Source organism: Cornus florida, unplaced genomic scaffold (genome assembly GCF_030987335.1).
Source record: "Cornus florida cultivar Cherokee Brave unplaced genomic scaffold, ASM3098733v1 CherokeeBrave_3.0.0_Hap2_Chr11, whole genome shotgun sequence".
Lineage (NCBI taxonomy): Eukaryota > Viridiplantae > Streptophyta > Magnoliopsida > Cornales > Cornaceae > Cornus > Cornus florida.
The window spans coordinates 80,275,181-80,294,682 of NW_026775581.1; the positions used below are offsets into that span (position 1 = coordinate 80,275,181).

Below are 19,502 nucleotides of genomic sequence, written 5' to 3' on the forward strand. Positions count from 1 at the left end.
ATTAACTTGGCAAAAAGATAAAGGTGTTTAGAAGTGATAGAAGTGGTGAATATAAAACACCATTCACTGACATTTGCTCAGAACATGGTATTATTCACCAAACTGCCGCTCCTTATTTACCTTAACAGAACGGTGTTGCTGAACGCAAAAATCGTACCTTAAAAGAAATGATGAATGCTATGTCGATAAGTTTTGGTTTAACCTAGAATTTATGGGGGGAAGCTTTGTTTTCTGCTAATTATGTTCTCAACAAAATACCTAAAAAGAAAACAAATATAACACCTTATGAATTATGGAAAGGTCAAAAACCTTCCTATAAATTTTTAAAAGTGTGGGGGTGTCTAGCTAAGGCTGCGGTTCCTACTCCTAAGATTGTTAAGATAGGACCAAAAACCTTTAATGGTATTTTCATAGGCTATGCACAAAATAGTAATGCATATCATTTCTTTGTGCATAAATCAGATATTCCTAACATCCATGTTAATATAATTATTGAGTCAAGGAATGTTTGTTTCTTTGAGGATATATTTCCTTGTAAAAATCATTTTAAAAGAAATCATGATATTACTAATAGCAATATACAAGAGAATATAGACCAAGAGTCTATAGATGATGAAAATAAGGAAGAACCTAGATGTAGTTAAAGAGTTAGAACGTCTAAGTCATTTGATCATGATTTTTCGATATATATATTGGAGAATGAGCCACAAAGCTATAAGGAATCTATGTCTTCTCCTGAAGCTCCTTTATGGAAAGAAGCCATAAATAGTGAAATTGAATCCATCATGCAAAATCATACTTGGGAGCTGGTGGATCTTCCTCCCGGTATTAAACCTTTAGGGTATAAGTGGATTTTCAAAAGGAAAATGAAGCATGATGGTTCAATTGATAAATATAAAGTCAGGCTTGTTGCTAAGGGATACAGGCAAAAAGAAAGCTTTGATTATTTTGATACATATTCACCAATCATAAGAATAACATCCATTAGATTGTTACTTGCTATTGCGGCATTGTAAAATTTAGAAATACATCAAATTGATGTTAAGACTATATTCTTGAATGGTGAATTAGAGGAGGAAATATTTATGAAACAACCTGAAGGTTTTATAGTTCCAGGTAAAGAAAAGAAAGTGTGCAAACTTGTAAAATCCTTATATGGATTAAACTAGCACCTAAACAAATGGCATGAAAATTTTGACAAAATGATGTTGTCAAATGGTTTTAGAATTAATGAGCGTGATAAATGTGTTTATGTGAAAAACACTCAAAATGGATATGTCATTGTGTGCCTATATGTGGATGATATGCTAATAATGGCTAGTAATGATATTATAATCAAAATTACTAAAAAGATGTTGACAAAAAATTTCGTTATGAAAGATTTAGGCATAACTGATGTCATACTAGGAATCAAGATTTCTAGAACATCAGATGGTTTAGTATTATCTCAATCTCACTATATTGAGAAAATATTAGAAAATTTTAATAAAGAAGATAGTAATAGTCTTGTAAAGACTCATGTTGATATAAATCTTCATTTATCGAAAAATACTAGTCCTAACATATCACAACTTGAGTATTCTCGCATTATAGGAAGTTTAATATATTTGATGAATTACACACAACCAGACATAGCATACTCAGTTAATAAATTAAGTAGATATACAAGTAATCCAGGAAAGAACCATTGGACTGAAGTAATCATGATTCTAAGTTATTTAAGATATATCATAAGTTATGGATTACATTATTCTAGATATCCAGCAGTACTTGAAGGACACAGTGATGCTAATTGGATATTAGATACGAAGGATTCTAAATCCACAAGTGGCTATATCTTTACTATTAGAGGAAGTGCCATATATTGGAAAACTTTAAAACAGATTTGTATTACCAGATCCACTATGGAATCTGAATTTATTGCTTTGGATAAAGCTGGTGAAGAAGCTGAGTGGCTTCGTAATTTCTTAGAAGATATTTCAAATTAGCTTAAACCTGTGCCCACTATATGTATACATTGCGATAGTCAATCAGCAATTGGTAAAGCACAAAGTAATGTGTATAACGGTAAGTCTCGACATATATGTCAACAACATAATACCGTTAGACAATTGCTCTCAAGTGGAATAATCTCAATAGATTATATCAGGTCAGAAGATAATTTAGTGGATTCGTTTACAAAAGGTTTGACAAGAGAGCAAGTGTATAGTTCATCAAGGGGAATGGAATTAAAGCCGAAAGCTAACGAGTCATTTTAATGGAAACCCAACCTAGTTGACAGGAGATCCCAAGATTTAGGTTCAAACGGACAACAGAAATTCTGAATGGTTCACTAGAAGCACTGGGAAGATTTAAATTTTTACCTATTACTATGATGAGACAGTGCTACCTACAGCGATGAGTAGGATAAACCATGCTTTTAATGACTCTTATACCTTGAAAATTCAAGTGGGGTATAGTAGGATACTGTAATACCCCTAATTTTAAGAGGATAGTCCTGGTATTTTTATTTAATTATTTAATCACATTTTTATTTAATTTTCTTGCCTATTTGTTTAAAATCGTTATTTTTAATTAATTGAATTGTTTGTTTTTGGTTAATTGTGTAATTATTTCGTTAATTGAATTAATTGAATTGTTTGCTTTTGGTTAAAATCGTTGTTTTTAATTAAGTGCTTACGTGGAATTTAATTGTTTAATTTAATTAATAAATTGCTTTAATTGTTCATTACTATAGGCTTACGTGGAAATTCATGTATTAGTTTTTGGTGATTAAATGTTTTACATTCATGACATTAGGGTTTTATATTTTTGTTTATGTAAGTATAGGATTTAGTTTAGCCGACTTAGGATTATTGGGGAATTAGAATTAGGTTTTCAGAGACGCCTACTTATATGTCTATATATATATATATATATGATGTCTGTCTAGGGTTTATCACATAAACCACGACCAGAGAGTATTGAGAGGCAGAGAGAAACAGAGAGAAATGGAGAGAGGAAGGCTAGGGTTTGGCGTAAGACTTAGACTGAATCAAGGAGGAATGACGCATGCTCGTGGGTTGACCTAGGAGCAACAGAGGTCAGTAAAAACAGTTAAGGTCACCAGAGTTGCTAGAGACGATGGTTTAAGATTTCTAAACTGAAATCAGAGGCAAGTCTCTATTCTGTCTCTTTCCCTTTAACCTGTGTTCTGTGCATGCCTAGGTAAACTCCAGGGGTTTAATTAATGCTAAAACATATCTGTGATGCATGTTTAAACTGGAATTTGCTTCGTTGTATTAAACAATTTTGAAAATTCTTAAACCGTTTACTTGTATCCTCTGTATATGTTGTTTAAGCCTTGTTTAATTGAGATTGTTGATGCATGTTGATGTCTTTAAAATAGTCTGGGACATTAATTGAACACTAGAACAAGTATTAAAACAATTACAAAGGCCATGGGAATCACCAGAGGCGAGGAAGACGAAACAGAAACATGTAACTGTTTCAAGGAGTGAGAGAGTAGGCTCCCAAAAGAAGGGAGCCAGCTCCCTCAAAGATGGAGGCGGCTCCTAGCTCTAAAGAGTAGGCTCCAAGGCTACAAGAGCTTGCTCTCCTATGTTGGGAGGCAGCTCCCAAGTTTATGGAGCATGCTTTCAATCTGTGAGAGCCTGCTCTCACCCGGAATTGCGTATTACTTGTTTTTAGGCTGTGTTTGGGCTGTAATGGGTTTTTCTGATCCGTTTAAATTGCGTTAAATGGTGTAGGTAATTTTTATAGACCTGTAAGAATATAGGGAAACAATAATGCAATAATGGATTAAGGAATGGACAGTGTGAACTTAGGGAAAAGTCCTACATGTTGCACTTTGGTTGTTAAGCAACTTACCTACTGGAACTTTGAGATTCTTGTAAATATGATTTAATACTGTCTAAACATATTTAAATAGAGGTATAAGTATAGTGAATTACTTAAAACTAATTATGCTTGGTTGGGATTAAATTGGTATTTTATTTGTTATAAACTGTATCAATTTATGAACGGTTTGGAGGATTTAAATGCTTTAATTGATTTTAGCAATTTAAATAGTTGGAACATGATTTTAAGGTTCTATAATGAATGCCTAATATCGTTGTGTATGTATTAATTTATGTTGATGCATACATTGGAGAATGGTTGATGTATTAACTGTTTGGATTTCATCAATTATTGGATTTATGGATTCTTATAAAATTTACATTTAAGAATTTCATTATAATGTGTTCAGTTATAATTCTGATTATCATTATATTATTCTGGATTATAATTAATAAACTGCTTATTTTGTTTTGTCAATTGTTGGATTTGTTGTGTGTGTATGCACCAGTATGGGACGGTGGCATACTAGGGACAGATTGGTTTAAAATACTAAGTCCTACCTATTCGGAAATAAGTTGGATTAACTTATAACAGTTAAATCCTACTTATATATATGTATATGCACCAGTATGGGACGGTGGCATATTAGGGATGGTTTAGTTCAAAACACTAAGACCTACCTATACTAGGGACAGATTAGTTAAGTCCTACCTATTCTGGAATAAGATGGATTAACTATAAAAGTTAAGTCCTACTTATATATATGACAGGTCAATAAATATTTGAATGTCATATCTTGAACGGATTTTATATATATATCTTTATGGTGTCGTGATATGAACTTGAGTCTCAGGATCATGGTTAGGGTGCGTATATCGCCTAGGATGGATAACTGAACATAATTATTGTTCTCTGGTAAGTCTAGGTATATATGACCACGTTACGTGCGATTTGCATGTTATCTTCTATTCAGGCTGAGACTACACTATAGTCTAGTGAACATCCTATAGTGTGTATATATATACATATATGGATTATTTTAGTTATTGTTGAGCTATCTAGGACGTATCTGCGTATCGGGTTTCTGTATAGATTGTAATAGGATAGAACTTGCATGTGGGCCTGAGTCACTCTTATTTTTCAGGTGTTCGCAAGTTCCAGGCTTAGAGCTTGATCGTGCCGAGCAGATACAGACACCACCGACTATGTAGGACTACTATCCATATTTAGCTTTGTATTTTTATTTTAGTTGTATTACTTTACAGTTTGGGATTGAATAGGGGTCCACTAGATGGATTCCCGAGTTGTACAGATATTGGGAAGTTGGGAATTTATTATTTAATTTTTGAGGATTTTTAATTCAGAGTTCTTTCAGCGTATTATTATTTTATTCTTATTTCATATTTGTGTTCTGTGCTTTTTTAAATATTAATTGTTTGGTATCCCTCGGATCTGTGCTCGAACTTGATTATCCGTGACTCTAGAATTGAGGGGTATCACAGATACTCTTAATAAGAAGTAACCTATATGAGTGTTAAGTGGGGCTGTTTCTGTAATACCCCTAATTTTCAAAAGGATAGTCTCGGTATTTTGTTTAATTGTTTTCTTTTCATTAATTGTTTTATTTAATGTTTTAATTGGTTTAATTGTGTTCTGAAAATTCTTTGATTATTGTTTTATTTTAATTTTCAAAAGGATAGTCCTGGAATTTCATTACTTATTTAGTTAAATTTTTAATGGTTAATTGTTTAGTTGTTTGAATTATTTGACTTAATTGTGAATTATTGCTTTATTTGAATTAATTGCTTAAGTTAATTATTTAATTATTTTACTTGAAGTTATTTAATTCAATTTCCTTATTTATTCTATCTTAACGTGTCAGTATAGAAGGTTGCACACAGATAGTATTACATTAGGGTTATAGTTTATATAGCCGTCAATGTTTTAAACCTAGGTTGTTCAATGGGCCGAGTGATTTGTATTAGAGTTTAATTGAGCCTAGGGTTATAGTGGTTTATAAATACTCATCTAAGGGGTTTGTCTAGGGTTTTAGCATAATACTACGACATAGTAAGTCTGTGAGCAGTTTAGAGACGGCTGGGAGGAAAACAGAAAGTAAATAGAGGATTCGTCGGACGATTTGGATGAACGTCGGTGTAAGGCAAGTTCTATTCTTACTCTCTCCCTTAGGCTTCGTGTTCTTTGCATTCCTAAATAATTCTAGGATTGATTAAAGCAATGAAAACGTTATCTATTTATGCTACAACTTGAATTATAACAATATGTTTGCATGCTTGCTAAAACTGTTAAAACGTAATTTTTGCTTGCATAATTCTCTGTCTAAACCTATGTATGGAATTTAATTAGGACTTAAACATGGACTGGGAACATTCTGGGATTGAGTTATAACTTCTGGAAACCATAGCAGTAGGGTGCAGAAGGTGCAAAGAATGTTGGAATCGGAGAAGACGAAGTAGAGAGGGAGAGAGTCGGCTCTCCCTAAGAGGGAGCCGGCTCTTTGTTAGTTGGAGGCGGCTCCTTTTAGTTTGGAGCCGGCTCCAATGCTAAAGGAGGCGGCTCCAACTTTAGGGAGCCGGCTCCTTTATGCAATTTTTAATTTTTTTTCGTTTTCAGGCAGTTTTAGTTGCAGTGATAGGTTCTCTGTGGTTCCAATTGGGTTTAGGGCTGTGTGTGAGGTGTATGGATGGTACTTGGAGACAATTCTAAGACTTCAGGAGGCATGTTAATAACCTAACTATGGTTGTCACTTGAACAGTATATGTTTTAAACAATTTAAAACACTGTAGTTGGAGTCGGAAGAGTTAGATTGGTTTAATCCTTTATGTTTTGTATTCTTCAGAGACAAATAATATAATTAATACATGTGTTACCATATAACATGATCATGTGTCTGAATTATATTGGTTTTGGATGCATTGGAGTTGAGTGATATTAAGATTTAAACATACTTAGCACTCTACTAAGTGTGTGAAACATTAGAGATTAAGCATACCTATGTTATGCTGAAGTTTTGTTTTGATGCTTTCATTAGTACTGCTAGTATCAATTTTTAGAGCATGGACCTGGTTGATATTTACCCCAAATGTCTGTGATATCAACTGCTGGATGTGGACTCTACTGAGTCTGTGAAACATTAGAGATTAAGCATGCCTATGTATATGCTAAAGTTTTGTTTTAATGCTTTCATTAGTACTGCTAGTATCAATTTTTGGAGCATGGACCTTGTTGATATTTACCCCAAATGTCTGGGATATCAACTACTGGATGGGGAATACTATTAATATTTAAACTTAGTATTATATCGGATTTTGTGTAACAGTATGTACTGACTATGTTTACTCTACTTATTGATGCTCACATCACTACTGTTGTTATCAATTATTGGATGTATGGAATTAGTTGATATTCGCTTCAGTTGTCGATATTATCAACTGCTGGATGGTTGGATAGTATGCACTGGTATGAGACGGTGGTATACTAGGGACGGTTTGGTTTCAAAATACCAAAACCTACCTATTCTGGATTAATGAATGGATTAACTAAAAGTTAAATCCTATGGATTTGTAGTGTCATGGCAACAACTAGTTGAGCGGCACTACTATGGATTTTAAATATATTACTATTATGGTACCTCGATATGAGCTTGAGTCTCAGGATCGATGGTTAGGGAGCATATATGCATTGGGATGCATAGCTGGATACGATGGTTAGAGGTATACCCTGTTTAGGTTTAGGTACACATGCCCACTTCGTGTGCGTTTTTAGCATGTTACCTCTATTCAGGTTGAGACCGGCCTATAGTCCAGTGAGAGTCCTTTAGTGTGACTATATATATATACACTTACGGACTATTAGCTATTGTTAAATTGTTTAGGATGTACATGTGTATCGGGCCTCTGTTTGGATTGTAATAGTATAGAACTTGCGCGTGGGCCTGACCCACTTCTATTTTTCAGGTACACGACAGTTCCAGGCTTAGACGTGTTCGTGCTGAGCAGAGGTCTCTATTCGCTCTTCCGACGATGTAGGATTCTCTCAATAGTTTTATTTCTGGATGTTTATTACAGTTGTTTTATCTTCCGTTTGGATGTTTAATAGGGGTCCACTAGAGATGGATTCCCGAGTTGTAAATTGATGGAGTTTTGGAGTTTGGGTTTGATGGATTTTAATAATTATAATATTTTGCGGATTCTATTTTTAGTTCCTTTCAGCTTTAATTTCATTTCTTAATTCATTTTGTATTCCGTGTTCATTATAAAATATTAATTGTTTGATATTCCCTTGGGTTTGGGCCTGGGCCTGATCAACTCGTGTCTCGGATCCGAGGGGTATCACAGTTTCTATGAGAACTTCTAAGGCTAAGTTTTCTATAGCATACCAGGAGTTGTTCAGGGCCATATGAACACAACCGTGAGAACCGACCTTGTGCGGGAAGGAACTGTGTGTTTGCTATTATCTTGGTTCACATCATCGGCTGAACAGTTCAAGATATCACGTTCACTGGTTAGCCAGTAAATCCGATAGTAATGCACTAGGAAAGGTTTAAAACCAAAAGCTGCCTATCCTGATGCAATTACTTTCTAATAGTACTCTCTCTAGTGTCTGTATGTTCTTCATTTGCAATTTACGCAAATTTTCATTCATGTGGGGGATTATTGGAAACGAGGGCATTAAAAACATAAACTTTGGATTAGAATTGGAATAGATTCCGTTAAGATTTTTTTTGCGAATCTATAGAGCGTGTTCCTTTCCGCAACATGGTATATTTACTTTCTTAAATCCGTTTTCAGGTGAATGAGAAATTAGATCCAAAGTAAGGTGTTTGATAAGCCTAAATGAAAAAAATGTTGAAACCAATTGAAGTTTAAATAAATTAAGCTTGGGTTTGGGCTTGGGCTTGGGCTTTGGCTTGAGCTTAATTGCAAAGTCCGGTTATTCTTTTTACTAAATAGAATTTTGAATTGGGCTTGTATTTGGGCTGGACTTATTTAAATGTGTGGTTGGTTTTTTGAATTTAAATTAAAAACCACTTTTTAGTTTTTTTTTCTAAAGGGTTACATATTTTTATGAACCATCATAACCCATGGTTGCACCCACCCGAAAAGGCACCTTTCTACCTATAAATACCCCCCTTTGGATCATTTGCAAATCACTCTAATTCAAAATCATTTTCTCTAATTCTGAATTATCTCCTTCATTTTTCTTCTTCTATAAGTGTCTGAGGGTTCGAGCCCTAGTCAGTGACTTCGAGTCCGAGTTAGAGTCAGAGAGTACTACACTGAGCCGATTCACTTATTCCTTTGGTTTGTAGTGCCACTACTGAAGGAAGACAAGTCGTTGTATCCTGGGAGATAGACATCACTGAATCCGATAGCACCATAACGGGGCGAATCTGTCTTAAGGACATAGAATCAAATTCTAACCTTGACTTTAATCATGTTCTTTTATTTTATAATTTTTATTTTATTATATTAAATTAAATATTATAAGAAATTATATATATAGATTATTATTTTATAATAACAATTATATATATACATTATATTTTCAGATAATATTTAAATAAATAATACTATAATATATGGTATACTTGGATCATATTTTTGAACAATACTCGGAATATAGGTTTCCAAACGGGTCTATTCGCACAAGTAGGGGTCACACGGTCCGGTTTAGACCAGATTGAGAGTATTTTGGGACCAAACCATTTATAACGGTTTCACTATTTTTGAAACCAGACCAAACCATAATATTCATGGAACCAAACAAAACCAAACCACGAAAAACCGGTTTCGTTCAGTTCGGTTTGTCCGTCTCAGTTGATTTTCTTTTTATTTTATTTTAATTTTGAGGGGGCAAAGTTTAAAATAAATAAATAAATTATATATCAACTAACATTGATACAATACGCCAAAAAAAAAAATGAAGAAGGAAAAAAAGAAAGAAAATTGAGATATATTTAAAAGGAAAGGAAAGAAAATTGAAATATATTTGAAAATAAATTTATAAGGAATTTAAAAAACAAAAGAAAGAAAGGGAGCACATGAGAACTTTAATTGATTTAGGGTTTAGGATATGATATACATATATAAATATATATTATATACCATAGTAACGGTTCGGTTTGGGCTGGTCCGGTCCAGCACGACTCTAAACTAGGACTGGACTAAAAAATTACGGTTCCATAATTTTGGGCTCAGGATTGGACCAAACTGCTATACAACTAACCCAAACCGCCCAATTTAGTACGGTCCGATCCGGTTTTTCGGTTTATCGGATTTTTTGAACACCCCTACGCACAAGAGAAGTAAGTGAACAACAATCCCGAACCCACCAAACACAACCCATTGTCTCTTCCCTTTCCATATCAATGTCAATATATAAACCTGCAAAGCGCAAACCAATAACACTCACGAAAGTATGAAACTAAATAACCCATGAGTATATAAGAATAATGAAACTGTTCTCATAATAAAATGAATGTGACAATATATATATAGAAAAGCCCGTTAATTAAATGGAACAAATAAGCACCTAAACATAAATTAAATTAAAGAATAAAAAAAAAAAATTTAATCACCAAATGACTTGTAGTCTAATAGTTTAATCTCTCAAATAATGAGTATGAGTTTATTTTTAATTTTTTAAAAAACAAATATATAAATAAATAGAAAAGCAAATCTAAACCGGATGTGAAAATATAGATCATCACTATGTACAAAACAATTCAAAATACTCTGTGTACGCCATTCTATAACAAAATACGTAGTTTAGTTGCACTTCTATTGGCTAACTTAAATAACAATTTGGATTTAGAACACACCTTGAAAACGTGCACATACATAAAACGTGCACAGTAAAAACAAGGGCCTTGCGCGACGTCACAAGTAAATATAATTAAAATCCTAATACAAATAATGTTACATTTTTTATGTTGACATTTAAAAGAGTTTACTTTGAAAAGAAGAAAAAAAATATTTAAAAAGAATATGTAACAGCATATTGCATTCGTGGAATTAAATTCTTGATCAACTATGATTTATCAACGTATACATACATATATACACACACAAATAAGCATTGCAAAATCGTGACCTCATACATATACGTTAATCTTTAAAGAATTTAGTTGAAAGTTTTTTTTTTTTTTGTAAGTAAGATAATCCTTCAAGTGACACTTTTATCTTTTCTTTTCCCTATATCATACTGGAACGCCCGCCCCACCCCGGTGATTTTTAAAAATCGATTATGTAAATGGAGACGGGAATGTGAGCTGTTTTGAAAAACCTTGCAGATTTTGAGGCAGTTTCAGGGATGGTTGTCCCGCCCCACCCACATATACTATAAATTTATTAAATTATCCTTACATATTATATATATTATTAAAATAAGTTAAGTATATGTATTAGAGATGACAAGACGCTACCTGGGCCCCACCCGACTTGAGATTTTTTGGAACAAATTTTGTAAATGGGGGTTACTTTATAAAACCCTTCAAGTTTAGGAATTGTTAAAAAAATTAAAGCAGAATAAGAATGGGGAATGAAATTCCCACCTTAAACCGTCCATTGCCATCCCTACTTGAACCCTTACCCGAAGGGATGAAAGTTTAAACAAACTCAGTTGAAGAAAGGTGGACCGGTACTTTTTGGTTTCTAGTTCAACAACCCTTTCTTTCTGTGTCTCTTTTGATTTCAATTTTAGCAATTTTCTCTCTATTGTGTCTTTGTTTGACTACCCTTTTTTTTTTTTTGGTTTCAAATTGAACAACTCTCTCTCCCACTTCCTACATTATTTTTTTCTTTTAGTTTCTCTCACAAGCGTCTCTCCATCTCTCTTCTTCTTCTTTTTTCTTTTTGATACTTTGTGCAATACATATATATATATATATATATATAATTTTTTCTTTTTTTCCATTTGGTCTCTTACCCTATCGTATAGAACTCTCATCTCTCTTTTTTGTCTTTTTTTTTAACCCTTTGTACTTTGTGCATCAATTTTTTTTCTTGTGGACTCTCTGACACAAACTTCTCTCTCTATCTCTAATATAAATTACCTATTACTCATATTATCCTATTAAATTATAATATAAAGTAATAATTAAACATTAGTTATTTAATACAAAAAGACAACGAGCTTTAACATATATTTCATGATATTTAAGAGAAAATTTCCGCGAGTTGAATAAATGCTATAATTACTATAAATTAAGATAAAATTTTTGCAAGTTGAATAAATGCTATAATACTTATAAATTAAGGGGCAAAGTGAGAAAAACACCCTAATTGTTTTAACTTTAGGCAAATAACACTCCTAGCATGTATATAAATCCAGTAAATATGAAAAAATGAGCAAATAAGGACTTTAAATCATTATTTCATTATAAAATTGGACATGTACACACACTGCATCTACCCTAGTGACATTACGACCGAAAAATTAATAGAGGATCATCAAAAATATTCATGGCAATTCATCAAAGACCCAACATGGCTATCCAAGAATGAACGTAGCTAATTGTTGAGGCAGTCGAATGTCACCGGAACATCGATGAATGGAGCTTTTCGGTTTGGTCACCGGAGAAGCTCTCAGGGACGTGAAGCCCGTTCTTTGGTCACCGAAGAAGGCATGCACTTTATGAGCTTAGCGGTTCTATCACAGGTATCGTTCCGAGAACATTTTTAATGATTCAATATATATATTACAGATGAACTCGCACGAGCTCATAATTTATTCCACTTCTGGAAATCTAATGTCTCCAAAAAAAACAGCCACTGCAAAAGACAAATATATTCTTGAAAATGCATGCACAGCAAGGTTATATTTTTCTTTTTCCTCTTGTAAAGAAATTAGCATATAATGTGTAAACTGTAGCAATTAACCCACCAAAAACACAAAAACATTGAACACGCAATGGCTGTTAGCTACTACTATGAGATTACATTAGTTGCTAAATAACAAGGAAAATACTGTAAATGTTTTGATGATAGTTGCTAAATAAGGAGGAAAATACTGTAAATGCTTTGATGATGTTCATCATTTGTAGAATACAATTCTCCAAGGGTAAACAAGAGTTCAACAATTTAAGTAAAATATATCATGAGATTACGGTATTTTAAGTAAAATGCTTCAATCATCAACTAACACTCATCACTTGTTGCTAAATAACAAGGAAAAGACTGTCAATGTTTAGATGATGTTCATCATTTGTAGAATACCATTCTCCAAGGAAAAGAGGACTCGATCCATGCATTAGAGATATTTGGTGCATAATCTTATACACTTGCGTTGCTCACAAAACCTGACGTAATTATAATCAGTGTGTATCGGCTTGATTTTGTGTGCCTTGCAAAGTATCCACTGGCAACCGGAAATTGTTATTATGGCAAAGCTGCTGAAAAAGATCATGCATATAGCAAAATACTGTTTCCACTTTCATTGCCTTGACCTGATGGCATCTAAACCTCGTTGCATATATCACTATGAGATCCTCGCTGTAGCCAAGTCACAGAATTTGAAGAAGATATCACTCTTGGTTTTTTAAATTTATTATAGACAAGATTATTTTCATCTTGTGTCGCTGAACTCTTTAGGTACTCCTTACCAACCATGTATATTGCGACCAGATAAGGTGAGGCTGCTACCCCAGAGATGAGCATGGGAACCATGCATTCCTACACTAAAGAGTTGTTGACCCATTCGATATCGTAGTGAATGTAACTTCTTGGATCAGAAGGTAAAAATTGGCAAGTTGAATAGCCAATGTCTCTGTCGGGGTCATTTTTGTCCACACCCTGCCCAAAAAAGAGATCTAATAAGGACAAATTAATTTAAAATAAACGACTGAAGTTGTAAGATATTTGTATTGTTCTAATCAAATCAGCATGTCACTTAAAAGGTACTGTGCAAAATGCTTAAGAATTAGGCACTAAAAGTCTAACTGAATTGAAGAATACAAAACCAAAGAAACATCCAAACAAGTAAAAAAATGCATATAGAATTGACGATGATGAAGAACCAAGTACAATATATAATACAATAGAGACAAATACGAGAATGAAAAATAATCCATATGACATGGCATTACACAGATACATTTAACACTAGTGACCTTATGCTAGATGAAATAATAATCTTAAGACAGATTGACTAACCTTAGTAAGGGTCCCAGATGCTGTAATGGCACCAATATCATTAACGAAAATAGCTAATATTATGACGTTGTTATCATTGGCAGAAACCGCCAATAATGTGCCCTCCCTGTTGCAACAGATTACTGGCGTTGCCTAAGAATCAAAAATGAAAAAAGCAACTTAGACCAAACTTCTTTCCTCCACCATCAAGCTTAAAATAAAAAACTTACAGGTGGTTTCCACCCACATCAGAAGTCATCAAGAGATCACTATTGTTCATGTCCCAAAATTTTATCAAAGTAGAATCACCTGCCACCGAGTACTTGTTCTTAATTGCATCAAAATTCACAATACCCTTGGACCAACCATGAAATCCTCGATAGGTCCTCTTCACAACACGGTCTTGTAAATTCCATTCGAAAATATGTGTCGCACCAGATTTGCCTAAGCTACATGAAAAAAGCCTGCAATGTTGAGAATCACATTGGTGTTAAAACATGTATTTTGTACACATATGAGAAAGAGATAATATATTTTTAACTACCTTTTCCCATCAGCACTGAAGGCTAGTGTTGACAACAATCCATGTGCCCTTGGCTTGAAGTTCCTTATATGACCAGAGGGTAATCTTTCCATCCGTTGATGTTGAAAGTATAATCTAAGATGTGCAAAGAGGGCAGAATGTCAAAAAGACTAAAAATAAGGTTATTATGGAAGCAAGAAATATAGAAGGGAAATTGGGTCCTTACATGAACTTCTTCCCTTATACTCGAACAGACCCAATAAATAAGGCTCCTCATGCCTTCAAAAACCATCAACATTATAGCAGTATCGACATCCCACACCTATAATTACATGTAAATTAGTAAATGCCTCTATCTTAGGCAACAATATAAATAATTGACAAAAAAAAAAAAGAAAAGGGAAAATGCAATATCGTGTACCTTGCCAATGTGAGAATCGATCTAGAAATGAGAAGTTCGTGTCAAATGCCAAAAAATAAAAGAAAAACGCGGATGATGGCGGATGATGGAGACAGTATATCAGAATTTACCTCCTGATGTTGTTGAACACCCTTTTTACCAAAATAAGAAGACAAGTGACAGATGTGTTTAGAATATGAAACTCCTGTTAAGGTTAACGAAACAACAAAAAGAAAGAAATATTAGGTTGATTAGTAGTATAAGGATTAAAATATAATAAAAATCCAATACCAAAACATGTAAAAAAATAGGATTATTGAGCTAACCAAATTTTGAACCGTCAGGGCTCCATTTACACGAGTAACTGCGATGTGTGGACCTTGGAATAAAGAAGACTGAAATTCCATAGTGATAGTTTAGATTGCATATTATAATGATCTACCGTTATTTTGTCACTTTGTGAGTATCTTCCCCCCAAATCAGCGTCCCACAACAAGGTATCTCCCATATCGGTTCCAACTAATAGAAGAGTAACAGGAAGGAACAATTCAACATTCAAATCATCAGAAAATACTTGAACAAAAAAGTAAAACTGACCAAGAAAGTAAGAGAACAGTGTCAGGAAGGAACAAATCAATATTCAACTCGTCATAAAAATACTTGCACAGAAAAGTAAAACTGACTTAGAAGTAGCGTCGGTTGGTCAGGATGAAAATCCATGCTATTTGAAGTAGAGTCCTGACTCTATGTCCTGACAACATTCATGGGTAATTCTCGCTTGACCACCGAACTACAACTTTCATCGGTACAAGAGTATCAAAACCAAAGCAAAATAATCAAATGTAAAATCTATATTACATCACCATAAAAAGTCAATCAAGTCCCATTCAAAAAAATGTTTTGAAATTTACCAGAAAAAAAAGTCCAAAATAAGATCTTCTGTCATTTTAAAACCAACATCACTTCCTAGATCCGATGCATGAAACAATCCAAAAGCTCACAACCCTATTGTTGGTTCCCAGTTGTCGTACACTTTTGTGCCCTAACCATATATCTTTCTCTCTACAAGTCCATATCTATAAAGTCACCCATTCCAATATTAGTCAAGACGCTCAGAGAGCTTATTTTGTCCTAAGTTGGGTAATTCTTATTGGTGGACTTTTTCTTCTTTGTTGTTTCAGTTTCAACATTTCAGAAGTTTTGTCAATGCTCAAACTGATAAAGTTAAATTAAAATTGCAGTCTTCTTTTTCTTTTTCACTAATAAAATTAGGGCTTAGAAAGATGAAAAAAAAGAGAGCCCAAGTAGATGAATCAGATTACACGCCATTGTTTCAAATTTTCAGGAACTAAAAAATAGTGTGTGAAGTGACCAAAGATTCTTATAACTAAAAGAATTCGACACTATGCTCAAAATAGTATGTCTTCAATTCTAAATTTCCTTCAATTCTAAGTGTTTTGATTTAATTTGAGTGCATCAACATATTATCAACATCATCGGTCGTCATTACTAGAGTCAACGTTGACATCAACATCCTCATCTAGAATCGTCATCTAGAATTACGTAATCCTTTTGCATAGATATACATTTGATTAAGATAAATTGAAAAGAGACTTTCTATCATAATTGGTCATTTTAAAACCAACATCACTGCTAAAACAATAAGGGAATTTATATAATTCAATTAGCTAGGCAAAAAAAAACATACCTTATTTCCTTTTTGCCAACTCCACCCATTCCCATCAACTCTCTTCTTTCAAAAAAGAGACCTATATTATTAGGACAAAAGAGGAAAAGTTTTATAAGCGTTAATAAACTTGTAAAACATATATTTTGAAATTGAGAACTAAACTTACAAGTCTTTAATTCCCATTAATAAATTGTTCGAGCATCACATCATAACAATATTATATATATGTATGTAGAATACTAATCAATATATATATATGTAGAAACAAAAACAAAAACAAAAAATCAGTATATAAAACATGAATAAATAAACGTAGCCAATAGCTAAAAATGCCAATTAAAATTTTAAAAAAAGAAAAGAGTGTGTTACCTGATGATTGAGGAGACATGTTTCTTGAACCTTGTTCTTGCTAAATGTTAAGGCCCGATGCTAACCTTAAAAATAAGAAAACACTCAAATTGTGAGGAAGAGATTTCACAATCTCACTCATAACAATTAAAACACCACCATCTAAGTACCATCTGTATCATGTATCAACCCAAACCAACTATGCTTTCAGTCAAAATGTTAGACACCTATCCGTAAAAAGAGGTGTGATTACAGATAGGTGTGATTAGCACATATTATACTCAGCTCTTATATTAAATTAATCCAATAACAAAGTAAAATGCATCAGTTTAGGAATAATTTTCAAAATAAACAAATCAATATCTTGATATTCTGCACTCTAATAACAAAACAAAATCAAAAACCAAAATTTGAAAATTAAAATATGGCAGAAAGATTGAATATATCCTTCGTGCATTACACCGATTGTATTTGTATGTGAAACAAAACATTATTAGTAAGGCGGATCCAGGATTTCTCAATGGGGTGGGCTAAATCAAAATATATCAACCAAAATCAACTGTTGTTTAATTCAATTTTAGTTAACTAACAATGTTTCTTTAGACAATTGACTGATTAAGGCATAGAAAATCCTATTTGGGTAATTAATAAAAAAAAATACCAATTTATTTCACCACTCAGTACCCTATATCTTCTTTGGACCAATTTACTAATCCTATTTGAGAATCTAGTAGTGGAAGCAGAGTGTGAGGTAGTTCATGGCAAGCCCCTTCCAACACTATGGAATTAACTCAAAAGCATACTTTTTGTAAGTATTTAATTTTCAAGAAGTAACTTTAGAGCTTTACCCTATATTAAGTACTTTTGCTTGTCAAAGTTCTTGTTATGATTTTTTATTTATTTTTAGTTCTAAAAGGATTTCCATCTTCAAAAAGCTTGGCATGTTATAAAAATTGTTTCAGATTCAATCTCTGCAGATTTCTAATCCAATTCAGATTCTTTTATTTTTTCTTTTTTTCATGCCCAGATTCAAATTTTCTTGTAGACATAATTGACCAAATATATATATATATATATATATATATAGAAATAAATAAAAATAAAAAATTATTTGTTTTGCTGAAATAAAAGGCAGATTACGGTGATTACCTCCAAATGCAATGCAAATCTTGTTACTTTATATTGTAAAAATATATATATTATATAAAAAAAATTATAAAAAATTTCACCAAATAGGATTTAGTTTGCATAACAAGAATTACACAGCTTGATTAGTTGATTTAGAAAAAAATTTAAAACAAAACCCATACATACTTGAGAGTTGAGAGACAGCGGCTGAAGCTTGCGAACGGCGAACAATCGATATGGGTTTTGAACTTTTGATTCCTGCAGACAGATAGAAATATATGGGTTTTGAACTTCTGATTCTTGTAGATCTCGTAGTTTGCAGTTGCAGAGAGAGGGAGAGAGAGAGATAGGGCAAGTTCAGAGTTAAGAACGAGAATAAAGATGGAGGCGATTGGGGAGGCTGAAATGATTTGCCCTAAAAATATTCTTTTTTTCTAGTGTCCCATCATTCACGGCCTTTGGATTAAAATTTATCAACGGTTGTGGAGGAGGCTTGTTTAGTTGACGCGGATCGAAAATGTTTGAATAATAACCTTTGTATTATTTTTTTTTTGTTTTTTTTGGTGACCCATGGGCCTATGACTTTTGAGCCTAGGCGACCGTTTTTGGGTCAGGGCCGGTCCTGCACTTATTTGGTTTGGAGTTTATTTTAGCTGAGTTGGCTTAGACTTGATTGAATGAACTAATTCTATTAATATATTTTATTTTAGGTAAGTTAAAATTAGTATAGTAAAAAAAAGAAAATTATTTTTTTTGAAGTGGTCTCAAACTTACCAGAGCCCACTCGGTTTCAAACCTTTTGCTACATTGAGATACATATAACTTTGACATTATTTTTAATATGTCATAGACCAAAAGCTTGAACCAAACTTTATAAGAGTCACTTTCCAGTAAAATAAACAGAAGTTCGTACTCAAATTTAAATCAATAATAAAAAAAACTAAGATGTTTGAAAGATTACACAAATTAATGAAATTTAAAAGAAGGAGAAAAAAAATTTAAAAGAAGTGAAGCATATGTGCATTAAAATCAAACAAGAATATATCAAATTTTAAATGAAAAAGAAAGAAGCAAATGTACTAACAACTATTTTAACAAAAAAAAAAAATGTACTAACAACTATGTGCTAGAGTCGACATACATAATAGTGCAATTGTAAGTACAACTTTGGTACTAATTGTAATTGCAACTTTTAAGTTTACAAACTTAATTGGGGTACCAAATTTTATCACAAAGCTCAAAGGAAAATTTGAAACACCAATACCAAATCTGAACTTTATAATTCCTAAACTCCATCATATATCAGTATATATAATTCCAATCGCAGGATTCACTACATTCAAAATCCCACTGTGTGGTTCTATACTTCATATTTGTAATCAACGGCTAACGTCTCTAATAAGTCACTGTAATAAAAAA

At 32.9% G+C, this 19,502-nt stretch overlaps 1 protein-coding gene across 5 annotated transcripts in view; it reads right to left on the reverse strand.

Moving 5' to 3' along the window:
- Positions 1-18,499, reverse strand: part of LOC132286248 (topless-related protein 4-like) — a 137,289-nt gene extending 118,790 nt beyond the window's left edge. The window contains exons 1-11 of one of the 5 annotated variants that reach the window (XR_009472722.1): positions 18,270-18,498; positions 16,977-17,041; positions 16,626-16,686; positions 15,601-15,713; positions 15,244-15,436; positions 15,049-15,122; positions 14,939-14,959; positions 14,744-14,839; positions 14,539-14,652; positions 14,016-14,458; positions 12,860-13,655 (exon numbers count right to left, since the gene is read on the reverse strand). The gene's annotated coding sequence lies outside the window, so the exon portion shown is untranslated. Of the gene's footprint in view, positions 13,656-14,015; positions 14,459-14,538; positions 14,653-14,743; positions 15,123-15,243; positions 15,437-15,600; positions 15,714-16,625; positions 16,687-16,976; positions 17,042-18,269 lie in introns of those variants that run through there. The other 4 variants (XR_009472719.1, XR_009472720.1, XR_009472723.1 and 1 more) reach the window with 4 other exon arrangements.
- Between the last annotated feature and the right edge of the window lie 1,003 nt (positions 18,500-19,502).